This window comes from Berghia stephanieae, chromosome 8 (assembly GCF_034508935.2).
Source record: "Berghia stephanieae isolate SIO BIC M18660-M18661 chromosome 8, UCSD_Bste_1.3, whole genome shotgun sequence".
Taxonomy (NCBI): domain Eukaryota; kingdom Metazoa; phylum Mollusca; class Gastropoda; order Nudibranchia; family Aeolidiidae; genus Berghia; species Berghia stephanieae.
This window is the reverse complement of record NC_088367.1, coordinates 23690400-23703499: the sequence shown is the minus strand read 5'-3', so window position 1 is coordinate 23703499 and position 13100 is coordinate 23690400.

Below are 13100 nucleotides of genomic sequence, written 5' to 3'. Positions count from 1 at the left end.
CTTCTTCTTCTCTTCTTATTCTTTCTTCTTCTTCTCTTCTTCTCTTCTTCTTCTTCTTCTTCTTCTTCTTCTTCTTCTTTCTTCTTCTTCTTCTTCTTCTTTTCTTCTTCTTCTTCTTTTTCTTCTTCTTCATTCTTCTTCTTCTTCTTCTTCTTTTCTTCTTCTTCTTCTTCTTTTCTTCTTCTTCTTCTCTTCTTCTTCTTCTTCTTCTTCTTCTTCTTCTTCTTTCTTCTTCTTTCTTCTTCTTCTTCTTCTTCTTCTTCTTCTTTTCTTCTCTTCTTCTTCTTCTTCTTCTTCTTCTTCTTTTCTTCTTCTTCTTTCTTCTTCTTCTTCTTCTTCTTCTTCTTCTTCTTCTTTTCTCTCTTCTTCTTCTTCTTCTTCTTCTTCTTTCTTCTTCTTCTTCTTCTTTCTTCTTCTTCTTCCTTCTGCTACTACTTCTGACTTGTAGAGAAGCGAATTCCCAGGTTTGACAGTTTTTGTTAAAAGATGGTCATTCAAATCGGTCGCTATTTGAAGGACGAAATTTCTGGCCTAATTTCTAAATACGTGTTTTTTTCAGACTCCGACAACTCAGTGTCTTGGCTGGAGAACATCTCAAATACACGACCATTCTTCCGATTGCTCCTCAATTTCTTCATCCTGTAATTTGATATATTAACCTGATCTCACCTCCACTCCAAATAAGAGATTGAGTAAGTCTTTTGACCACATTCCAATCACCCACCTACACCCTACTCTGACCGTAGCCATAGGTAGCTTATATAGCCTGACACTAGAACACTCTAAGACTGGTAGTTTGACGTCATTGTTAAAGGTTTGTGACGCTTTTGGTGAGTTGTCGTTAGTAGAGCTCAAGAAACCAAGTGATTCCATTGGTTGAACTGTTGAATACCTCTCACGATTTGTTTTCTTTTGTGGCCAAAGACTTGTCTTTTGACGCCATTTGATGGTCGTTGTCAGGGCGTAGCCATCATTAAGTTATAACCTGACTCTGGAACCGAAAAAGACTGACATTTTGACGTCATTATATGGTTTTTGCACCGCCTAGTGAGTCGTCGTTAGGAGTGCTCATGGAAACAAGTGGTCCCATTGGTTGAACTATTGAATACAGCACACGATTTGTGTTCGTTTGTGGCCAAAGTTAAAGATGGCTACGGTCTGACACACTCACCGACACGCATATTAACAAAATACACGAGATTATATATAGAGGAATATCCACTAAGCAATTTTGATAATCTTCGTTTCAAGGTTTCTAGATCTGTTGTGTTAACACATAATTCGGGAAAAACGTTCCAGTCTTTGATAGTGCGGGGTGCAAATGAATATTTGAAGATGTTTGAGTTTGTAGATTGGTATTTTTATGTTTTTGGGTGGGTCTTTTGCTTTGAATGCGTGAATTTCGTTGTATGTCTAGTTGTTCTGGTGAGATGGCTGTCATTTCGTTTGTAATTTTGAAAGGAGAGTTAGTCGTTGTTCTTTCCGTCTGTCTTGTACCGGAGACCATCCAAGTTGTGTGATCATTGTAGTCATTTAAACAAAAAGAAAGAAAAAAAAAACCCAAAACGACACAAATTCAGCACCGCTATATTTCTCTATCTATCTATCGAGCGGGTCAAATAAAATGATATTTGTGCGACCTTTTAATTCTGTTACGTCCGCGTTACGCAACAAAACTCTGCATCTGGATCTGATTTATTGGACGACACCCACCAAGCGAATGGAGTTGGACGACGAAGAGGCATCTGCTATCCTGAAGGCATTTCCATTTTTTTAGATAGATTTTTTCTTTTTTTTTAAACACAAATTTTTGTCTATTTCAACCGAAAAGTTTTCCTTTTTTCGGATTCAAAAAGAAATTTTTGGCTTATTTTTCATTTTTAATTTTCAACTTTTTTTTTATCACCTTTGCTGTTCCTTTAGCCATCTTCTTCTTCTTCTTCTTTTCTTCTTTCTTTTCTTCTTCTTCTTCTTCTTCTTTCTTCTTCTTCTTCTTCTTCTTCTTCTTCTTCTTCTTCTTCTTCTTCTTCTTCTTCTTCTTCTTCTTCTTCTTCTTTCTTCTCTTCTTCTTCTTCTTCTTCTTCTTCTTCTTCTTCTTCTTCTTCTTCTTCTCTTCTTCTTCTTCTTCTTCTTCTTCTTCTTCTTCTTCTTCTTCTTCTCCTTCTCCTCCAACTTCTTCTTCTTCTTCTTCTTCTTCTTCTTCTTACTTCTTCATCTTCTTAGTTCTTCATCTTCTTCTTCTTCTTTAGTTCTTCTCTTCTTCTTTCTTCTTCTTCTTCTTTTCTTCTTCTTCTTCTTCTTCTTCTTCTTCTTCTTCTTCTTCTTCTTCTTCTTCTTCTTCTTCTTCTTCTTCTTCTTCTTCTTCTTCTTCTTCTTCTTTCTCTTCTTCTTCTTCTTCTTCTTCTTCTTCTTCTTCTTCTTCTTCTTCTTCTTCTTCTTTTCTTCTTCTTCTTCTTCTTCTTCTTCTTCTTCTTCTTCTTTTCTTCTTCTTCTTCTTCTTCTTCTTCTTCTTCTTCTTCTTCTTCTTCTTCTTCTTCTTCTTCTTCTTCTTCTTCTTCTTCTTCTTCTTCTTCTTCTTCTTCTTCTTCTTCTTCTTCTTCTTCTTCTTCTTCTTCTTCTTCTTCTTCTTCTTCTTCTTCTTTCTTCTTCTTCTTCTTCTTCTCTTCTTCTTTTCTTCTTCTTCTTCTTCTTCTTCTTCTCTTCTTCTTCTTCTTCTTCTTCTTTCTTCTTCTTCTTCTTCTTCTTCTTCTTCTTCTTCTTTCTTCTTCTTCTTCTTCTTCTTCTTCTTCTTCTTCTTACTTCTTCTTCTTCTTTCTTCTTCTTCTTCTTCTTCTTCTTCTTTTCTTCTTCTTCTTCTTCTTCTTCTTCTTCTTCTTCTTCTTCTTCTCTCTTCTTCTTTCTTTCTTCTTTCTTCTTCTTCTTCTTCTTCTTCTTCTTCTTCTTCTTTCTTCTTCTTCTTCTTCTTCTTCTTCTTCTTCTTCTTCTTCTTCTTTCTTCTTCTTCTTCTTCTTCTTTCTTCTTCTCTTCTTCTTCTTCTTCTTCTTCTTCTTCTTCTTCTTCTTCTTCTTCTTCTTCTTCTTCTTCTTCTTCTTCTTCTTCTTCTTCTTCTTCTTACTTCTTCTTCTTCTTAGTTCTTCTTCTTCTTCTTCTTCTTCTTCTTTCTTCTTCTCTTCTTCTTCTTCTTCTCTTCTTCTTCTTCTTCTTCTTCTTCTTCTTCTTCTTCTTCTTCTTCTTCTTTCTTTTTCTTCTTCTTCTTTCTTCTTTCTCTCTTCTTTCTTCTCTTCTTCTTCTTCTTCTTCTTCTTCTTCTCTCGCTACTACTTCTTCTTGTAGAGAAGCGAATTACCAGGTTTGACAGTTTTTGTTAAGACGAGGGTCATTCAAATCAGTCGATTTTTGAAGGACGAAATTTCTGGCCTAATTTCTAAATACGTGTTTTTTCAGAGTCCGACAACTCAGTGTCTTGGCTGGAGAACATCTCAAATACACGACCATTTTCCGATTGCTCTTCAATGTCTTCATCCTGTAATTTGATATATTAACCTGATCTCGCGTCCACTCCAAATAAGATATTGAGTAAGTCTTTTGACCACATTCCAATCACCCACCTACACCCTACTCTGACCGTAGGCATAGGTAGCTTATATAGCCTGACACTAGAACACTCTAAGACTTGTAGTTTGACGTCATTGTTAAAGGTTTGTGACGCTTTTGGTGAGTTGTCGTTTGTAGGCTCAAGAAACCAGTGATTCCATTGGTTGAACTGTTGAATACCTCTCACGATTTGTTTTCTTTGTGGCCAAAGACTTGTCTTTTGACGTCATTTGATGGTCGGTGTCAGGGCGTAACCATCATTAAGTTATAGCATGACTCTGAACCGAAAAAGACTGACATTTTGACGTCATTATTTGGTTTTTGCACCGCCTAGTCAGGTGTCGTTAGGAGTGCTCATGGAAACAAGTGGTCCCATTGGTGAACTATTGAATACAACACACGATTTGTGTTCGTTTGTGGCCAATTTAAAGATGGCTACGGTCTGACACACTCACCGACACGCATATTAACAAAATACTCGAGATTATATATAGAGGAATATCCACTAAGGACTTTTGATAATCTTCTTTTCAAGGTTTCTAGATCTGTTGTGTTAACACATGATTCGGAAAAACGTTCTAGTCTTTGATAGTGCGGGTTGCAAATGAATATTTGAAGATGTTTGAGTTTGTAGATTGGTATTTTTATGTTTTTGGGTGGGTCTTTTGCTTTGAATGCGTGAATTTCGTTGTATGTCTAGTTGTTCTGGTGAGATGGCTGTCATTTCGTTTGTAATTTTGAAAGGACAGTTAGTCGTTGTTCTTTCCGTCTGTCTTGTACGGAGACCATCCAGTTGTGTGATCATTGTAGTCATTTAAACAAAAAGAAAGAAAAAAAAACCCAAAACGACACAAATTCAGCACCGCTATATTTCTCTATCTATCTATCGAGCGGGTCAAATAAAATGATATTTGTGCGACCTTTTAATTCTGTTACGTCCGCGTTACGCAACAAAACTCTGCATCGGGATCTGATTTATTGGACGACACCCACCAAGCGAATGGAGTTGGACGACGAAGAGGCATCTGCTATCCTGAAGGCATTTCCATTTTTTTAGATAGATTTTTTCTTTTTTTTTTAAAAAATTTTTGTCTTTTAACCGAAAAATTTTCCTTTTTTTCGGATTCAAAAAGAAATTTTTGGCTTATTTTTCATTTTTAATTTCAACTTATTTTTTGTCACCTTTGCTGTCCTTTAGCCATCTTCTCTTCTTCTTTTTCTTTTCTTCTTCTTCTCTTCTTCTTCTTCTTCTTCTTCTTTTCTTCTTCTTCTTCTTCTTCCTTCTTCCTTCTCTCTTCTTCTTCTTCTTCTTCTTCTTCTTCTTCTTCTTTTTCTTCTTTCTTCTTCTTCTTCTTTCTTCTTCTTCTCTTCTTCTTCTGCTTCTTCTTCTTCTTCTCACTTCTTTTCTTCTTCTTCTTCTTCTTCTTCTTTCATCTTCTTTCTTCTTCTTCTTCTTCTTCTTCTTCTTCTTCTTCTTCTTCTTCTTCTTCTTCTTCTTCTTCTTCTTCTTCTTCTTCTTCTTCTTCTTCTTCTTCTTCTTTTCTCTTCTTCTTCTCTTCTTCTTCTCATTCACCTTCTTCTTCTTCTTCTTCTCTTCTTCTTCTTCTTCTTCTTCTTCTTCTTCTTTCTTCTTCTTCTTCTTCTTCTTTTCTTCTTCTTTACTTCTTCTTCTTCTTAGTTCTTCTTCTTCTTCTTCTTCTTGTACTTCTTCTTCTTCTTCTCTTCTTCTTTTTTTTCTTCTTTTCTTCTTCTTCTTCTTCTTCTTCTTCTTCTTCTTCTTCTTCTTCTTCTTCTTCTTCTTCTTCTTCTTCTTCTCTTCTTCTTTGCTTCTTCTTCTTTTCGTCTTCTCGTCTTTTCTTCTCTTTTCTTCTTCTCTTCTTCTTCTTCTTCTTCTTCTTCTTCTTCTTCTTCTTCTTCTTTCTTCTTCTTCTTCTTTTTCTTCTTCTTCTTCTTCTTCTTCTTCTCTTCTTCTTCTTCTTCTTCTGCTACTACTTCTTTCTTGTAGAAGCGAATTCAGGTTTACAGTTTTTTAGACTGGTCATTTCAATCGTCGATTTTTTGAAGGACGAAATTTCTGGCCTATTTCTAAATACGTGTTTTTTTTCAGAGTCCGACAACTCAGTGTCTTGCTGGAGAACATCTCAAATACACGACCATTTTCCGATTGCTCTTCAATGTCTTCATCCTGTAATTTGATATATTAACCTGATCTCGCTCCACTCCAAATAAGAATTGAGTAAGTCTTTTGACCACATTCCAATCACCCACCTACACCCTACTCTGACCGTAGCATAGGTAGCTTATATAGCCTGACACTAGAACACTCTAAGACTTGTAGTTTGACGTCATTGTTAAAGGTTTGTGACGCTTTTGGTGAGTTGTCGTTTGTAGGCTCAAGAAACCAAGGTGATTCCATTGGTTGAACTGTTGAATACCTCTCACGATTTGTTTTCTTTTGTGGCCAAAGACTTGTCTTTTGACGTCATTTGATGGTCGGTGTCAGGCGTAACCATCATTAAGTTATAGCATGACTCTGAAACCGAAAAAGACTGACATTTTGACGTCATTATTTGGTTTTTGCACCGCCTAGTCAGTTGTCGTTAGGAGTGCTCATGGAAACAAGTGGTACCATTGGTGAACTATTGAATACAACACACGATTTGTGTTCGTTTGTGGCCAATTTAAAGATGGCTACGGTCTGACACACTCACCGACACGCATATTAACAAAATACTCGAGATTATATATAGAGGAATATCCACTAAGGACTTTTGATAATCTTCTTTCAAGGTTTCTAGATCTGTTGTGTTAACACATGATTCGGAAAAACGTTCTAGTCTTTGATAGTGCGGGTTGCAAATGAATATTTGAAGATGTTTGAGTTTGTAGATTGGTATTTTTATGTTTTTGGGTGGGTCTTTTGCTTTGAATGCGTGAATTTCGTTGTATGTCTAGTTGTTCTGGTGAGATGGCTGTCATTTCGTTTGTAATTTTGAAAGGACATTAGTCGTTGTTCTTTCCGTCTGTCTTGTACAGGAGACCATCCAGGTTGTGTGATCATTGTAGTCATTTAAACAAAAAGAAAGAAAAAAAAACCCAAAACGACACAAATTCAGCACCGCTATATTTCTCTATCTATCTATCGAGCGGGTCAAATAAAATGATATTTGTGCGACCTTTTAATTCTGTTACGTCCGCGTTACGCAACAAAACTCTGCATCTGGATCTGATTTATTGGACGACACCACCAAGCGAATGGAGTTGGACGACGAAGAGGCATCTGCTATCCTGAAGGCATTTCCTTTTTTATAGATTTTTTTCTTTTTTTTAATTTTTTCTTTTTACATTTTTTTTTTTTAGAAATAATTTTCTTTTTTTTTTTTTTACCTTTTCTTTTTCTTTCACTTTTCTTTTTCTTCTTTTTTTCTTCTTCACTTTCTTTTCTTCTTTCTTCTTCTTCTTCTTCTTCTTCTTCTTCTTCTTCTTCTTCTTCTTTCTTCTTCTTCTTCTTCTTCTTCTTCTTCTTCTTCTTCTTCTTCTTCTTCTTCTTCTTCTTCTTCTTCTTCTTCTTCTTCTTCTTCTTCTTCTCTTCTTCTTCTTCTTTTCTTCTTTCTTCTTCTTCTTCTTCTTCTTCTTCTTCTTCTTCTTCTTTCTTCTTCTTCTTCTTCTTCTTCTTCTTCTTCTTCTTCTTCTTCTTCTTCTTCTTCTTCTTCTTTCTTCTTCTTCTTCTCTTCTCTCTTCTTCTTCTTCTTCTTCTTCTTCTTCTTCTCTTCTTCTTCTTCTTCTTCTTCTTCTTCTTCTTCTTATTTCTTCTTCTTACTTCTTCATCTTCTTACTTCTTCATCTTCTTCTTCTTCTTAGTTCTTACTTTCTTCTTCTTCTTCTTCTTTTTCTTCTTCTTCTTCTTCTTCTTCTTCTTCTTCTTTCTTCTTCTTCTTCTTCTTCTTCTTCTTCTTCTTCTTCTTCTTCTGCTACTCCTTCTGTCTTGTAGAGAAGCGAATTCCCAGGTTTGACAGTTTTTGTTAAGACGAGGGTCATTCAAATCGGTCGATATTTGAAGGACGAAATTTCTGGCCTAATTTCTAAATACGTGTTTTTTTTCAGAGTCCGACAACTCAGTGTCTTGGCTGGAGAACATCTCAAATACACGACCATTCTTCCGATTGCTCCTCAATGTCTTCATCCTGTAATTTGATATATTAACCTGATCTCACCTCCACTCCAAATAAGAGATTGAGTAAGTCTTTTGACCACATTCCAATCACCCACCTACACCCTACTCTTACCGTAGCCATAGGTAGCTTATATAGCCTGACACTAGAACACTCTAAGACTGGTAATTTGACGTCATTGTTGAAGGTTTGTGACGCTTTTGGTGAGTTGTCGTTAGTAGAGCTCAAGAAACCAAGTGATTCCATTGGTTGAACTGTTGAATACCTCTCACGATTTGTTTTCTTTTGTGGCCAAAGACTTGTCTTTTGACGTCATTTGATGGTCGGTGTCAAGGCGTAGCCATCATTAAGTTTTAGCCTGACTCTGGAACCGAAAAAGACTGACATTTTGACGTCATTATTTGGTTTTTGCACCGCCTAGTGAGTTGTCGTTAGGAGTGCTCATGGAAACAAGTGGTCCCATTGGTTGAACTATTGAATACAACACACGATTTGTGTTCGTTTGTGGCCAAAGTTAAAGATGGCTACGGTCTGACACACTCACCGACACGCATATTAACAAAATACTCGAGATTATATATAGAGGAATATCCGACTAAAGAATTTTGATAATCTTCGTTTCAAGGTTTCTAGATCTGTTGTGTTAACACATGATTCGGGAAAAACGTTCTAGTCTTTGATAGTGCGGTGTGCAAATGGATATTTGAAGATGTTTGAGTTTGTAGATTGGTATTTTAATGTTTTTGGGTGGGTCTTTTGCTTTGTATGCGTGAATTTCGTTGTATGTCTAGTTGTTCTGTTGAGATGGCTGTCATTTCGTTTGTAATTTTGAAAGGAGAGTTAGTCGTTGTTCTTTCCGTCTGTCTTGTACCGGAGACCATCCAAGTTATTGTGTGATCATTGTAGTCATTTCAACAAAAGGAAAGAAAAAAAACCCCAAAAACGACGCACAATTCAGCACCGCTATATTTCTCTATCTATCTATCGACCGGGTCAAATAAAATGATATTTGTGCGATCTTTTAATTCTGTTACGTCCGCGTTACGCAACAAAACTCTGCATCTGGATCTGATTTATTGGACGACACCCACCAAGCGAATGGAGTTGGACGACGAAGAGGCATCTGCTATCCTGAAGGCATTTCCATTTTTTTAGATAGATTTTTTCTTTTTTTTTTAAACAAAAATTTTGTCTATTTTCAACCGAAAATTTTTCCTTTTTTCGGATTCAAAAAGAAATTTTTGGCTTATTTTATATTTTTTAATTTTCAACTTTTTTTTTTTGTAACCTTCTGCTCCCTTTAGCCTTCTTCTTCTTCTTCTTCTTTCTTCTTTCTTCTTCTTCTTCTTCTTCTTCTTCTTTCTTCTTCTTTCTTCTTCTTCTTCTTCTTCTTCTTCTTCTCTTCTCTCCTTCTTCTTCTTCTTCTTCTTCTTCTTTTTCTTCTCTTCTTTTCTTCTTCTTCTTCTTTTCTTCTTTCTTCTTCTTCTTCTTCTTCTTCTTTCTTTCTTCTTCTTCTTCTTCTTCTTCTTCTCTTCTTACTTCTCTCTTCTAACTTCTTCATCTTCTTAGTTCTTCATCTTCTTCTTCTTATTCTTTTTATTTCTTCTTTCTTTCTTCTTCTTCTTCTTCTTCTTCTTCTTCTTCTTCTTCTTCTTCTTCTTCTTCTTCTTCTTCTTCTTCTGCTACTACTTTCTTTCTTGTAGAGAAGCGAATTCCCAGGTTTGACAGTTTTTGTTAAGACGAGGGTCATTCAAATCGGTCGATATTTGAAGGACGAAATTTCTGGCCTAATTTCTAAATACGTGTTTTTTTCAGAGTCCGACAACTCAGTGTCTTGTCTGGAGAACATCTGAAATACACGACCATTCTTCCGATTTCTCCTCAATGTCTTCATCCTGTAATTTGATATATTAACCTGATCTCACCTCCACTCCAAATAAGAGATTGAGTAAGTCTTTTGACCACATTCCAATCACCCACCTACACCCTACTCTGACCGTAGCCATAGGTAGCTTATATAGCCTGACACTAGAACACTCTAAGACTGGTAGTTTGACGTCATTGTTAAAGGTTTGTGACGCTTTTGGTGAGTTGTCTTTAGTAGAGCTCAAGAAACCAAGTGATTCCATTGGTTGAACTGTTGAATACCTCTCACGATTTGTTTTCTTTTGTGGCCAAAGACTTGTCTTTTGACGTCATTTGATGGTCGGTGTCAGGGCGTAGCCATCATTAAGTTTTAGCCTGATTCTGGAACCGAAAAAGACTGACATTTTGACGTCATTATTTGGTTTTTTTCACCGCCTAGTGAGTTGTCGTTAGGAGTGCTCATGGAAACAAGTGGTCCATTGGTTGAACTATTGAATACAACACACGATTTGTGTTCGTTTGTGGCCAAAGTTAAAGATGGCTACGGTCTGACACACTCACCGACACGCATATTAACAAAATACTCGAGATTATATATAGAGGAATATCCACTAAGGAATTTTGATAATCTTCGTTTCAAGGTTTCTAGATTTGTTGTGTTAACACATGATTCGGGAAAAAACGTTCTAGTCTTTGATAGTGCGGTGTGCAAATGGATATTTGAAGATGTTTGAGTTTGTAGATTGGTATTTTAATGTTTTTGGGTGGGTCTTTTGCTTTGTATGCGTGAATTTCGTTGTATGTCTAGTTGTTCTGTTGAGATGGCTGTCATTTCGTTTGTAATTTTGAAAGGAGAGGTAGTCGTTGTTCTTTCCGTCTGTCTTGTACCGGAGACCATCCAAGTTATTGTGTGATCATTGTAGTCATTTAAACAAAAGGAAAGAAAAAAAAAACCCAAAAAACGACGCACAATTCAGCACCGCTATATTTCTCTATCTATCTATCGACCGGGTCAAATAAAATGATATTTGTGCGATCTTTTAATTCTGTTACGTCCGCGTTACGCAACAAAACTCTGCATCTGGATCTGATTTATTGGACGACACCCACCAAGCGAATGGAGTTGGACGACGAAGAGGCATCTGCTATCCTGAAGGCATTTCCATTTTTTTAGATAGATTTTTCTTTTTTTTTTTAAACAAAAATTTTTGTCTATTTTCACCGAAAATTTTTCCTTTTTTCGGATTCAAAAAGAAATTTTTGGCTTATTTTTCATTTTTAATTTTCAACTTTTTTTTTTTGTAACCTTTGCTGTCCCTTTAGCCTTCTTCTTCTTCTTCTTCTTCTTCTTCTTCTTCTTCTTCTTCTTCTTCTTCTTCTTCTTCTTCTTCTTCTTCTTCTTCTTCTTCTTCTTCTTCTTCTTCTTCTTCTTCTTCTTCTTCTTCTTCTTTTCTTCTTCTTCTTCTTCTTCTTCTTCTTCTTCTTCTTCTTCTTCTTCTTCTTCTTCTTCTTCTTCTTCTTCTTCTTCTTCTTCTTCTTACTTCCTCTTCTAACTTCTTCATCTTCTTAGTTCTTCATCTTCTTCTTCTTTTTAGTTCTTACTTCTTCTTCTTCTTCTTCTTCTTCTTCTTCTTCTTCTTCTTCTTCTTCTTCTTCTTCTTCTGCTACTACTTCTTTCTTCTAGAGAAGCGAATTCCCAGGTTTGACAGTTTTTGTTAAGACGGGGGTCATTCAAATCGGTCGATATTTGAAGGACGAAATTTCTGGCCTAATTTCTAAATACGTGTTTTTTTCAGAGTCCGACAACTCAGTGTCTTGGCTGGAGAACATCTGAAATACACGACCATTCTTCCGATTGCTCCTCAATGTCTTCATCCTGTAATTTGATATATTAACCTGATCTCACCTCCACTCCAAATAAGAGATTGAGTAAGTCTTTTGACCACATTCCAATCACCCACCTACACCCTACTCTGACCGTAGCCATAGGTAGCTTATATAGCCTGACACTAGAACACTCTAAGACTGGTAGTTTGACGTCATTGTTAAAGGTTTGTGACGCTTTTGGTGAGTTGTCTTTAGTAGAGCTCAAGAAACCAAGTGATTCCATTGGTTGAACTGTTGAATACATCTCACGATTTGTTTTCTTTTGTGGCCAAAGACTTGTCTTTTGACGTCATTTGATGGTCGGTGTCAGGGCGTAGCCATCATTAAGTTTTAGCCTGACTCTGGAACCGAAAAAGACTGACATTTTGACGTCATTATTTGGTTTTTGCACCGCCTAGTGAGTTGTCGTTAGGAGTGCTCATGGAAACAAGTGGTCCCATTGGTTGAACTATTGAATACAACACACGATTTGTGTTCGTTTGTGGCCAAAGTTAAAGATGGCTACGGTCTGACACACTCACCGACACGCATATTAACAAAATACTCGAGATTATATATAGAGGAATATCCACTAAGGAATTTTGATAATCTTCGTTTCAAGGTTTCTAGATCTGTTGTGTTAACACATGATTCGGGAAAAAACGTTCTAGTCTTTGATAGTGCGGTGTGCAAATGGATATTTGAAGATGTTTGAGTTTGTAGATTGGTATTTTAATGTTTTTGGGTGGGTCTTTTGCTTTGTATGCGTGAATTTCGTTGTATGTCTAGTTGTTCTGGTGAGATGGCTGTCATTTTGTTTGTAATTTTGAAAGGAGAGTTAGTCGTTGTTCTTTCCGTCTGTCTTGTACCGGAGACCATCCAAGTTGTGTGATCATTGTAGTCATTTAAACAAAAGGAAAGAAAAAAAACCCCAAAAAACCACGCACAATTCAGCACCGCTATATTTCTCTATCTATCTATCGACCGGGTCAAATAAAATGATATTTGTGCGACCTTTTAATTCTGTTACGTCCGCGTTACGCAACAAAACTCTGCATCTGGATCTGATTTATTGGACGACACCCACCAAGCGAATGGAGTTGGACGACGAAGAGGCATCTGCTATCCTGAAGGCATTTCCATTTTTTTAGATAGATTTTTTCTTTTTTTTTTAACAAAAATTTTTGTCTATTTTAACCGAAAATTTTTCCTTTTTTCGGATTCAAAAAGAAATTTTTGGCTTATTTTTCATTTTTCATTTTCAACTATTTTTTTTAACCTTTGCTGTCCCTTTAGCCTTCTTTCTTCTTCTCTTCTTCTTCTTTTCTTCTTCTTCTTCTTCTTTCTTCTTCTTCTTCTTCTTCTTCTTCTTCTTCTTCTTCTTCTTCTTCTTCTTCTTCTTCTTCTTCTTCTTCTTCTTCTTCTTTTCTTCTTCTTCTTCTTTCTTCTTCTTCTCTTCTTCTTCTTTCTTCTCTCATCCACCTTCTTCTTCTTCTGCTTCTTCTTCTGCTTCTTCTTCTTCTTCTTCTTCTTCTTCTTCTTCTTCTTCTTCTTCTTCTTCTTCTTCTTCTTCTTCTTCTTCTTTCTTCTTTCTTCTTCTTCT